Genomic DNA, 13,633 nt, shown 5'->3' on the forward strand with positions numbered 1-13,633 from the left:
ATTGTTTCCTTTTTCGAAGGAAGCTGCAATTTTGAAGGTACATATAAAGGGTGTCGCTAAACAATTTCAACAACGCTTGAGTGCTGGTAGATATCATAAAAACTTTAACTTTTCCTAGTAACCTTTGCCTGGAGAATGCTTAGTTTCGGCGCTATAAGTGCTTAAAATCTATCCTGTATGTATTCAACCCAACACAGCAAACCACCGTTCTCACATAACTTCCAGGTGCGCGCGGCAGGGTTGCCACTAGCGTCACTTGCCAGTCTTACCTGAGCAAAATATACGAATGAATAATGATATTTGCAATTTTGTAAGAAGTATTTACAGTACTTACAAACTTACCAAGGCAAAGGTTTCCAAGAAGTTGGGACTGAAATTCAAAAATGCTCATTACGAAAAGTCTCCATCGTGTTTCGTCATGCAATATGAATAATCCCAACCCCAAGAGAGGCTTGCGACAGATGTTGATGAAATCGATGAATTAGCAAATTCTAACATAGGAACCGTTCCGAAAGACACACGAGTTTATCGCGTTAAACGAGTTATGGTAACTGGCCGCCCCATAAGTGCTTATGTGCGTTTCGTGAGGTTCATTATGCTGTCCCAAAAGTCGCTTTCCGTACGTCTCGTGCAAGAACGAGATTCACCAAACGCACGGGTCAGGAAGCTGGTTTGTTCGATGAGAATCGTCTGCTGCCTGTGTACATGATGGCTTCTAACACATGGGTTGCATACATACAGGATAGATTTTATAGCTCCAAAACCAAGCGCTTTCGTGGTAAATTTTACTAGGAAAAGTTACTTGTTTTTATGATATCTACCAGTACCCAAGCGTTTTTGAAGTTGTTTTTGCGACACTCTGTATTACATAGCTGTGTTCTAGAGGTGGATTCACATGAAAACATTTCGTAATTAAAATTTTTAACCTTTGTTTTAATATTTGTTCAAAGACAAAAATGGTAATCGGGACTCATTTTAATTTTTCCACCCACCGCTTTGATTTGAAAATTTTGATTTTTCCAAACTTTCGGGTGGCGCTGTAGCCCAATCAGCTTCCCCTTTTGTATGCTAGTGCTGTGTGTGCTTGTGTATGTGCGCCCATGGAGCTTATCGCTGTTACGTAGCAAATGCATCTCCAATGTCTTCATGGATTGACCCCGTTACGAAATAGCTACACTGGATGGCTTGTAGTCGCAGAGTGCAGTTCTTTAGAACGCTCTGCGCTCGTCCGCTTAATTGATTAAGCCTTGTTAATTGAAGCTTCTGGAAGGGAAAACAAGATTCTTTGTGTCTCCATTTGCCGACGAACAACCCCGATAATTTAAATAAGCCTTTCATCCCCCGGTGGCAGCACTCCCACACCCCCTCTCGCCTGCTCTGTTTCCCTTCCGGGCGGTCGAGGACGCCCTCTGGCCGCGTAATAAATCGTCACACACGAATGCAACCGAGTTCCCGTCGACGAATCCATGTGTTTTATGGCAAGATGAAAACGAAGCCGTCAACTCGCCTTCTCTTTTGCGTTTTTTTATTATTGCACCGCCAGAGTTTTCATTTTTCCCCGGTAGATGGCGATGCGTTCCCCCTCCCCCAACTTCTTGTTTTTTCTCGCTCATCTAAGCCTTTGTGTAATATAGAGCGAGATATAAAGCGGAAGGGGTGCAACACAAAAAAAGAAGAAAGACACAAACCGACGTAACAACGCAGTAACAAGACGAAACACGGGACGTAATTCTATCAAGTGAGGGATGGGGTGGGGGTGCACGGGAAGAAATATGAAGTGAGAAATTCCTGAATCTCGTCCCCTGTCACCGCTAAAATTTTGTGTGGAATGTGGACTGCAACGAAACGTGGACTTTTATGGTCTACCTGAATCAAAATTATAGCTATTTCGCGAACGTCACATAAACTGGTGCAGGCGCTGCAAATGTTTCGGAATTAAAACGGTTTAGTGTCTTTACGAGACGATTCAAAATGTGTTTTAAATAAAACACCCACTTTACCTAACTTTCCTGTTAGACTTTCACGATGCACTTGAAATAATTGAATGCATTTTTCTTCTTCTCTAAGATTTATTTAACCAATTACTGTATATCTAATATTTCTGTCCTAGTATGATCACTTTAGGCATTGTTGTCCCTTATTTCTATTGTAAGAATTCTTATTTTAAACGGTATTCTCGTCATCGTAAGTTTTGGGTGATTCTTCGTCCATGTAAGACACCCATTCTAGGATTACTGGATCGTACATAATCTCGTCGGTCTGAACAAACTGTAGGTGATTTCTGTGGGCTTCCAAGCAAAGTTCGGATACCAGTAGACTTCGAATATAAAATGTTTCATCTCTTTCAATTCTAAATTCCATTTTGACGTTAGGTGTCGGGTTGTTTCTTCCAAATATTGTACTCTGCTCTTCAATCGAAGGCAAGTTTTTGGAGTTTCGATCAGGTTTTACCCTTTTTTCTACAAATTCTTTTCAAGTACTCATCTCACTGAACACGTGGTCCATCTCTTGCCTTCATGCCTAGCCTTTAGGATATGTTGACTCGCAATGTTCCTTCATTCTAAGCTGGAGGCACATAGTGGTTCGGATCCCGTTTTAAACTTTAGGTCCAGTCCTGATTAGCCTTTCTGTGCATAAAGTGGATTCAAATCCAAAACTCAAACTCAAACTCCTTCATTCTGCAAGGTATTGCTACGCCATGTACAGTCACTAGAAATAAAAATGAGGCACCTACTACTCTCTTCCTTGTAAGGCGTTATGTGTGTTGTCTAACTTTACGGCGGTGGAAGAGGTTGTCATTGAAACTTTTGCTATTAAATCACACTTATCACCTTAGAGTTAGGCAACACACACAACGCCTTGCAGGGAAGCGGGCATTTCAGGATCTAGGTGTCCCATTTTTATTGCCTGTGATTGTACATACATTGCAACATGCAGTGAAGCCAATTGTGGGGATATTGAGGACATTTTTAAAGGTGAGATGGTCAGCACCATTCCCAGGTCGTCTATATCCACAGATACCATTTTATTAGCGGCTGGGTCAATATTAAAGCCATAGGAATCGAAAGTTTGTCTCCTGAGTGGCAGCCTACACACTAGATCACTGTGGCTTTCATCTTCATTTTAGTAACATGTCCAATTATTGCTATGCCTTCCTCCCAAATATATAAATTACTGAATTTTGATGTAACTCATCTCTAACAGTAATGTTTCCGAAACTGCCTCTTCATGTTTTTCCTATTGCTTGTTGCAGGAGCCTTATCTATGTAACCTTGAATCCGTTAGTTTTGGAAGCAATATCGAACTCTCTATTCCATAATGTAGTGCTGATAAGTAGATTCTCAACTAAGTCTGATCATTCTTAATGATTGGCTAGATTACTTGGTTTTCCATCTGTGTTCTAATTTGAATGTTACACGCACCTCAAAATTGTTCCGATAATAATTTAAAGCCTGAAACGGTAAATTATATAGGGTAACTTCGGTGAATAACGCCACCAATTGGTCATTTCGTTCTAGAACTCGTACATTTTTATTGTTAGGAACATGAAACTTACATGTATAGGAGAATGAACTTTCCTCTATTGTGTAATAATAAAACATTGATTGCACTGTTATAATGAAAGCAATAAAATACTAAATTCTGTATTAATGCAAAATGGCGTTATTTCCAGACCTGTCGGGTAATAACGCCATGTTCTTAATTACAAGTAAAACATTCACATTTTCTTTACTAAACTGTACTAGGAAAAATAATTACTGTAGTAAGTTATTAGAAAAAGCATGTCTTTTTTTGTCTTTTCGCGATACCCAGTCCCTCAAAGTTCTGCGAGGAATTTGGAACAAATGTGCAGCACATGCTATCTTCATCCCTTGTTTGATGGCCGCCATAGCTTGCCTCAAGTCATCTACTGGCCATTTGGCCCGTATATTTCTACATTTCCTCGCCATCTGAAAGAGGAAATTAACCGAGAATAAATATCTCTACGCCTCGAAAGTAACTGAGCAAGGATAAACCTATTTTCGAAATCAACATTTCCTTAAATTTGAGTTTAAATTGAGTGGCGTTATTCCCCGACACGATGATGGCGTTATTTCCCGAAACAACATATTGCAGTTTAACCAACTGTTCTAAACTTACGACACCGACCCTGAAAACCGTACACATATCATTCACTTACGTAATAAACGTATTGTGTACGTACAGCATTGTTAACATTTAAAATCTAATCCTACAATAGAAAAACACTCATCTTTGTCGGCGCGATTAAAATGTGGACCTTTTTTCCTCGAAACGCAACTCAAACGTCTACACTGTTCAAACTGTTTCTCTTAAATCAAGGCTCGAAAATGGCAACCGTTCTTATCAGCAATGTTACCAGGCACCATTGTTTATAGCACAACGGTGAGTCACCCCTTAACTTTACATGCGTCCATGCTTTCAGAGTTGAAACTTTGAAATGGCGTTGTTTCCCGCCTGGCGTTATTCACCGAAGTTACAAAATTTCACATTTAATAACATAGTCTCTGGCTTTAATAAATATACCTTAAGTAGTATATTGCAAGGACATTATTTGAATTGCCATCCATTAGGTACAAAGTTAGTGAAAGTTAATATAATGCAATATTACATTTTTGACAAGGAAAAAACATTTAACAGAAATACTATCGCATATTGTTAAGGAAAATTGTAAATTGTGTACTATTAAAACTCTGTCTCTTAAAAAGAAAAGTCCTTACTTATGTAGCAGAACATAAATTATTCCATTTCTTTTGTGCGACTATTCATATCGTATATTCATCTTATGAGTGATCCTCTGGTAGATGTCGTCACACCATTTACTACAAAATATCCCGTCAGTCAAGGATTTGATTGGTAGAATAAGTTTGAGATGTGGGATTTCTCACTTAAAAGTTTCTTTTTTGCAAAGTTTGAGTTCGAGTACTTATGTGTTTATTTCATGTTTAAGAATACAATTGCATTTTGTACAACCAAACAATTTACTGGTTTGAAATACTTGGTTTTGGAAACAATATATTTTCCCGAAATATTCGGTAAAGTAGTTTTCAATGTACTGAAGACATATTTCAAATATATTATTTGATCATTTTTTCAGAGTGCTTATTGCTGACATTAGTACATGAAAATTAAATGGACACGAACTATTGATACTGTAAAGTTATAAACTGTTTTTCAATTCGGTTCTTCTCATATATATTATTCTCTTTCCAGTTTTAAGGTGAAACGGGAAAAGGCAAAAGGGGACTTCCCGTTTCGCCTTGAATTGACCACTGGAGATCAACCGGTTGCTGCATGATGATAATTCATAAGGAGAAATGATACAAGGCGAAACGGGCACAGACCCATAAAAAACTGATTATTTTTTTTTTCATCAATTTCATCGAACGAAAAATTTCACCTGAGAAGTTATGTGTTTGATAGGCATGAAATGGAACTTCAGAAAAGATCTCTGCAAAACGCACATTTGATCGACACCGAGGTTTAGCAGGGGAAAAAGACTCGACATTCGTCAATCTCAGTCCTCTTCACCGACAAAGCATTTCCTGGCGGTTTCCACCTCCTCCAACAACAGCTGCTTTGAGCATGAAAAATATGTTTGTATGTATCACCCTCGACGCGTGAAAAGCCTCATGGGAAACTCACTTTCGGCGAAGAACGACAGGGGGAGATGTTGTCTCTCTCACGTTCTCTTCATTTAACACTGTCCTTCCTTTTGGTGTTCTCTGTACGATATTTTCCTTCAGAATTATTTCTCAAAATTTAGTTTTCCAAGAACTAACACAGCCTATTTATACAAAGAAGTTTGAATGTAAAATGTTCTTGTGTTGAAATATTTTTTGAATGAACAAAGTCGAGACTTTTATATATTTCTAGCGTTCTAGTATCTTCTTAAAATTTATAGATTCGGCAATAATTCTTCTGCATAATAATATATAGTTATAAAAAATGTATGGTTGTGACATGTGCATTGCGTCATGCCATGAAAGCACATGCTTTGGTGCTAATAGTGTACTCTTTGGTGGTAAAAAGGAGAGAAGAAAGTTGAGAAAACTTTGAATCTTGAAAAACTGATAACCCATGTTTGGTTTTCGCATTCCAGATGTGTGAACAAGACTCAATAATAAAGATTAAGAAAGGTTTTGTACACTATATTTTCATTTTAGAATGACCTTATTGTTGTTCGACAAAACTCTATTGTTATGAATGGAAGAAAAAAGATCAATTGTGTTCATTGTATACTGTCAACGTTATGTATGGATTCGATGCTCATTTATACAGTTATATGTAAACTAAGCAGATGTCTACAGATATATACCTTAACATCCGAATTTCTGAGGACACTCCAAAGCATCTAATTAAATTCAATTAGTTGATTAAAAGTTGAAGCCTATACTACACTATACGTCAACAACGAATGGTCGCCTATAAAGAACATTCATTATATAGTTTAATGAACTAGAGTTCATATACATTTATATTGTATTTTCACCATTCTTGTTATTTATTGATATTATTTTTTTACTGTTTGGAAGATCCGTTACTCAATGTTGTCTTAGTTGGTTAAGTTTGCATAATAATAATAAAATTAATAATAAATCGTTAATCAATAAGTGTTAGGTAATAATCAAACTCTAATTATTGATAACTCGTTTGAACCAGTTTCCAAATTCAAGTACTTAGGAGTAATACTAACATATGAAAATGACATTAAAGAGGAAATAAAAAGTAGACTTTTTTCATGAAATGTGGGTTACTTTTCTCTTCATAAACTTTTGTCTTCTCGTATAATATCTAAGAAACTAAAAGTTAAAATATACCAATCAGTAATTTTTCCTGTAGTATTATATGGATGGGAAACGTGGTCCCCTACATTGAAATAGAAACATAAATCAAGAGTACGTATTTGAAAATAAAATCCTTAGAAAAATATTTGGACCTAAAAGGGATGAGGAGACAGGTGAGTGGAGAAGGTTGCATAATTTAGAAAGATACACAAGTGTACTTTACATAACAACATCCTCATTACAATGTTATCAAAATTAAATCAAACCATGGTAATATTTTTACTTTATGTTGTTTCTCACCATTCATCTTCTTTCCTGGCAATCAACAGTGTTTGCTTGGATATGTGTAAGTGCGTTTGTATACCCTGATAAGCGCCATCATCTCATAACGCAGTTCCTGGTTCCAGGGTGTAGCGAACTGTGACGAGGAAATGCATGCTAACAAGTATATTTGCATAGGCATAACTTTAAAGTAGTGAATGTTAATTTGCTGAATTTCAAACTGACACGCTATGAAGGTTCATAGCTATGAAAGTTCCTTTGAATTTTCGCAATAAAGTAACTCGCATGCACAACTAATTTGTTATTCTTTCTTTACGTTTTATTTATGCAACTATCGTTGATTTTTAATCCACATGCAACGAAGTTTGGCAGCCTACATTCTAATACGTTTATCAATTTTTCTTATCGCACATGGAGGTTATAATATAATTAATGTGGATGTTATTCAAAGACAAAAACTTTTTCCTATACTATACTATTTTGATTATTTTGACATGTCATATCTACTTATTCGGGTTAATCTTGATAATGAGGATGAATGATGAACAAATGAGATGGACGATGGAACGTTACAATAAATTTGGAAGATCACTCCGCTACGAAGGAAGGCACAATTCATTAAGCGTATGTGTGGGTGTTTTGTTCGAGATGCGTAGTAAAGATAAGTTCGAATATTTAGAATAAACTAAATTACTTTATTATGCAACTTATTTGGACGAGGTGAACTGAATATGTATGCATGTACGCTACATGTAACATGAAATCCCGTACCACGCATCGTGGAAATGATGAAACTGTTGTTCATTGACTCTGGGCAGAAGACCGTAACGGTATGTTTCTTCGAATCTGGTTCGATGGATGCTTAGTGATACAGACACTCGCGTTATAGATAAAAACACTGTATAGCGCTGAAATAACTATGTACGAACAATAAAAATAATTCCTTTATTCAGTGGGCGAGGTTCAGTCATAGGCTGCTCTACCACCTAACCCTTGTCATATAAGTATATATAATATATTATGATAATATATGAATACAGATGGAAAGCTTGATTACACTAAAGAGAAATAAAGAATTACACATTACATACCATTGCGAATATTCTCATTACAGTAGTATTAGTCAAAGATAATATAAATGTGAAAGAACAAAAAAATATTTAAAAAATACAAATGTAAAAAGAAAAAATATAAATGTGAATGTTAACATAAGGTTGCCTTTACGTAAATAGTAATAATTTGAAGATAGTAATAAAATTCCAATAGTTACAGTTATAGAATATGAGTGTTTTGTTGTTTGTTGAGTCCCAGTTTACTTCTAGTATGTACTACTGTTTCAGTTACGTGTTTGCTTCAAAGGGTAAACGACGCAGTCTGCTTCAATCCACCATTGTCCGCAGTTCACCTTCCCGCGGTGAGCTAACTGTGTTCCAGGCTTCCTTTCAAGCTGGTGGAAACGTCCAAAACAGCAGGCTTCTGCTATAGGAGTAAATAATTCAACCCTCGTTCAGAGACAAAGTCATATATTTTGTTTATCGAAATTGCAAAGTCAATCCATTACTGGCAACTGTGAACTGGCAGAGCGTGATTGCATATATTCAGGGTACATGCAGTTCCAAGGATCCTAGCGTCAAAACGAGCAGACAAACAAAAAAGAAGTGTTATTGTTAGAGCTCGGAAGTTGATGACCAAAGACATCTTTAAAAATGACCTTAAAATTATTAATAAATGACCTAAATATAATTTCCGCTCTGAAAAAGGAAAACTTTTTTTCCCATACATTTCAAGAGAGTAGTGGAATAATTTGATAAAACCTGTAGTTTGGTAGTTTAGACAATTGAAGCAAAGGGAAAAGGCAATTAAGTGATAATGTAGTTTTGCTTATATCTACTTCAAGGTTATATAAAATACAACACAAGGTTTTCCTGTAAAGTCATTCACCTCCTTACAGAGTGGGACTTCCATGATACAGAAGTCAGTGAAAATACAGTTCTCTTTCGGGTACATCATGTGGAAGGTAGAACACTTATACATTAACATAAACCGAGAAGACAAGATGGAGTGAATTGACTTTATAGTATAAGTCGTCTAAGGACAATGTATTTAGTTGGTGTTTTAAGTCCAATTTAAGCACAGTAAGGCTAATCTGGACTGGACCTACAGTTTAAAGTGAGATCCGAACCACTATGTGCCTTCACCGAGTATCGAGCCCGGGAAACCTTGATTACAAAGCGACGACGCTTTGTATATGATGATATGAGGTACTTGTAAAGGACAGAAATGGCGCCTTGAATTCCGGAGACAAGACAGTCTAAACTTCAGTAAACTAATAACAGAACTAAAGTAAAGTGAACGAGTAAACGAAGTAAGTTGAAAAAAAAATGAAAGAAACATTTTGAGATCAATAATATCTCAACGTAGCCGACACCACCAAAGAACCAAACATTAAATAAAATTACAAGTTAATTTAAATATGATACTTGTGTTTATTTTCTTTACATTTTAGAGTATCTGCTTACATAAATATAAAAGAGCCACTACGGTGGCTGATTTTGCCACTGAAGGTTCCTGGTTGGAATTCTGCTATGGAGGTGGATGTTTATCTATGTATGTTCGTTCATTATCGTTTCATCTGATTCATCATTCATTCTTGTCGGAAATACAATACCAAATAAAAATACTAAATAGTGAAATTATAGGAAAATAGCTGAATTTCGAACATAATCCATCTGTAAAACAATCGTATGTTGTCGAAGTTATCTACTGTACACTTTAAAATCTTGATTTTATGCCTTATCAAGGACCCCACTCCTGCGTAACCAAGTCAAGTGTTTAAATTGCGTGCGAAGAAGTATTTCCCGCAGTTGTACACACACACACACCTAAATTATTACTCCGCCAGTTTGTTTCTTTATACAGTACATCTGCAGAAGATACAATTCAACATACAAGTGCTGTATAAAACACAACTTATTACTAACTTCCCTGACCCTATATGCATGACAGCCAGATAGACATCAATGCGAGATACAACAAACAAGCGACAAAGTAAAATTTTTATGTGTGTTCCTTTGTCGCCAAATCATCTAAATTGTTATATTTTTTCAAGACAGGGTTAAATGACTAAAAATGTGGAAGCACGTTATCGTGAAAATTTGCGTAAATACTGTACATGAAAAAATTCGAGAATAATTTGTACTCTTTTTAGGCCCCCTTAGGGTTCGGGCCTGCAAGCATTGCGGCCCCTGCAAGGCTGTGTGTTATGCCCCTATGTCTGGGTATCGTTAGAAGATGTGGACAGATTCTGAGCAAATCAGGTTGAGGAAAACATAAAAAACGCAGGCCTCAAATAGATTTCCAGCGTTGGCTTTTCCATTGAGATTCGAAACGAAAAGGAGATTAATGATCATTGCATAACATTTTCACAATGGGCAAAATCTCTAATTGCTGCCCTGAATAACACCTTGATGTGAATCAAGTCACCCGTGCATGTTTCACGAACACACGTCTCTAACAATGCATAAGAAAAATTACCGACTTGATAACGATAATGTCAGGACACCATAAATTTTAAGTACCATTTGGTATGTTTCTCTTTATACATCAGGATCTTTCATTTTCATGACGTAATAACAGGAATTAGTGAGAATGAGCGAGAGTTCGTGTCCCGGTGTGCATAAATTTGCTCCAAACATTATACCGAGAAAGGCTCGGTACTCTTTCTAATTCTAATGAGACACGATTTAAGAAGACAAATTTACGCTTTGCAATGTTGCGGAAAAATTTAATGTAAATTCAGCATCGCCATGGTAAATAGTGCATCCCACAATGGTCTTAGCTACTGTAGTTCTTACTTATCGGACACCGTACTGAGCAATGTCGTCTACTGACATCACGATAAATGATCTCGTTGTTAGGTTAGGCATGTGAGGTTCAGAGCTCTTAGCATAAATAATACCTTCTTGGTCAAGAATCTAACAGACCTAACCTAACAACAAAGGCACTCCGCGCTGACGTCAATAGATGACGGTGTTCAATACGGTGTTTGATAAGTAGAGCTCGGATTTGTATATAATTACATATTCTATTCCTTTCTAGATACATAACTTGAACAAGAAACTGTCAACGAATTATACGTATAACTGACATGATTGTGCATAAGTTTTATATTACATGTTTTTACATATTTGCCAGGATACTACATATTTTTCATATTTGCTAATTTACTTTACATAAAACGACAGACTTCGGTATTATTTTCCTATCTTGATCATTTTTCCTATATTTTCGATCTCTGAAACATGATGAAGAAAACTTGTAGCTCATGTGATGTCATATTTTCTAATCAATGAGATCCTTTAGTGCTGATGGTCAGCTAAAATTGACTGCCAAGTCGAAAGACAGGCTGAAGACAATATGTATACTGTTATTTTTCGAAAGATACTGGAGTTTATACCTCTCCATTTTCGTTTCGCTTTTACGTTTAGGCAAAGTACCTAGAAACTTGGCCTCGGTGGACAAGAAAGATAGCTACTTCCTGTACGTAGTGTGTTACACAATAACTACTTTTGTACAAAAAGTACAAAAGAAGCTATGTGTTTTCATTCGATTGTTTTTTTCTGTAGGTGCTTGTTTTTACAATTTGTTTCGAGAGTTACAAAGAGCTCTCTTACATATTTACATTTTATACAATAATTTGCGATGCGAAATGTAATTAATAGTTGACAAAATTTGTTTCTTAAATATTTACACGTTGCTGTGCTTTTTTCAGTTTATAAATTTGACACGAATTTTAATTTGAACAACTTATGTCCTTAATATTATGTTGAATATGTTCAAATAAAATAAATACGAGCAGATTTCGTGAAATTGTTCGGATACTCGATTGTTATTAACATTACATATTCTTTGATACTACATATCCTTTTGATAATACATATTTAGGTACATATTTTATCAATTGTTGTTACATATTTATGTACATATTTTGCACTTTGATATTACATAAAAATACGGGGTCTACTGATAAGTTAGACCCACTCTTACCTTGCAATTAGGTACGTACACCCACACGACTCCATATTGACCCTTGTCTGGAGTGACAGCTAGCTTGATGGTCGAGCGCGCTTCGTTGTCAATTTTCGAAAGTTCTCGGGTTGAGTCCCGACCTGGGCATGGATGTTCTTTGTGAATGCCCATTAATTTCATCTCATTATCACTCATCCTCGTCCAAATATCCCGGGTTCGAATCCCGACTTTGGCATGAGTGTTCCATTCGAATGTCCCTTCATCGATTTCATAATACCATCACTCATCACATCTTCGCGATTAGCCAAAAGTGGCAGAATATCGAAGTAAAATAAACCACATCAGCTGTTGCTGATTAATGAACTAAAATGATTCCTATGTATATCCTGTTCACAGGATGCATTTAGAGAAGGCATTCTACGAGGGCCATTTTTCTTGTAGTGGCAACATGCATGAGAAAGAGACATGAAAGAAGATATACCTGGAATAATTTACAATACTTCAATGTAATCTCCTGCTGCTGCGTGAACACGATTCCAAATATCTGGCAGTTCGTTGGATGCCATTCATACCTCCCGTCCGTGCCAGTATGCGCAGAGACCACCCTGTGCCCGAAATGATGCTGGGACGTCTGGAAAGCATTTCCCCCTCAGCGGTTCCTTCATTTTGGGAAACAAATCAAAGACGCAGGGACTCATGTCAGGAGAATAAGGTGGGTGCTTTAACACCTTCCAACCTCATTGTTGCAGTACGTTCTGCACCACTTGTGCTGTATGACATCTTGCGTTGTCGTGGAGAATGATGGGTCCTCATTGCAGGAGATGTGGTCTTTTGCGCCTAAGAACAGGGTCGCGGAGGTAATTGACGTAATAGTTTGCATTCACTTTAACACGTTGTCGAACACTATGTGCATGAATTTGCCGTGCATTCCTTCCACGTGCAACCTGAACTTTTATATTCCTTTTCCGGAATGTCTGGAGTAAGAGAACGCGAACTCGTCCTGGGCGCACGTTGCGGATGTGTGCATCGTCCAATGAACGCGCGGAGGGGAGGGGTCGCGCGGGAGGGGCGACTCGACTAGCCAATCGCACCCTTCTCCACCTAGTCTGGCCCCGCCCACAAGCTTTCGCTTCTGCGCGTCGCTACTCCAGACATTCCGGAAAAGTTGTATATGAATATTCGCTGTTCTTCACGCGTGAACATTTGTTCAGGGCGGTATTATACACACACTTCACGTTAACATCTTCTAACTACCACACAGTAGTACTATTCAGCACCAAACACCTACGCACGATCCGTAGTACAGGACTAAACAAGACCCAATAGTCTTATGACCTAGCGACAACTGACAAGCGTATACCAACAGTGCTGCCACTACAAGAAAAATGGCCATCGTAAATAGTTGAGTGTTTTCTTGAGTAATCCGGAGAGCCTAAGAAGAACTGGAGCTACAATTTAAAGCGGGATCCGAACCACTATGTGTCTCCAATGGGTATAGAACCCGGTACCATTTAATT

This window comes from Lepisma saccharinum, chromosome 4, assembly GCF_977018435.1.
Source record: "Lepisma saccharinum chromosome 4, izLepSacc3.1, whole genome shotgun sequence".
Taxonomy (NCBI): Eukaryota; Metazoa; Arthropoda; class Insecta; order Zygentoma; family Lepismatidae; genus Lepisma; species Lepisma saccharinum.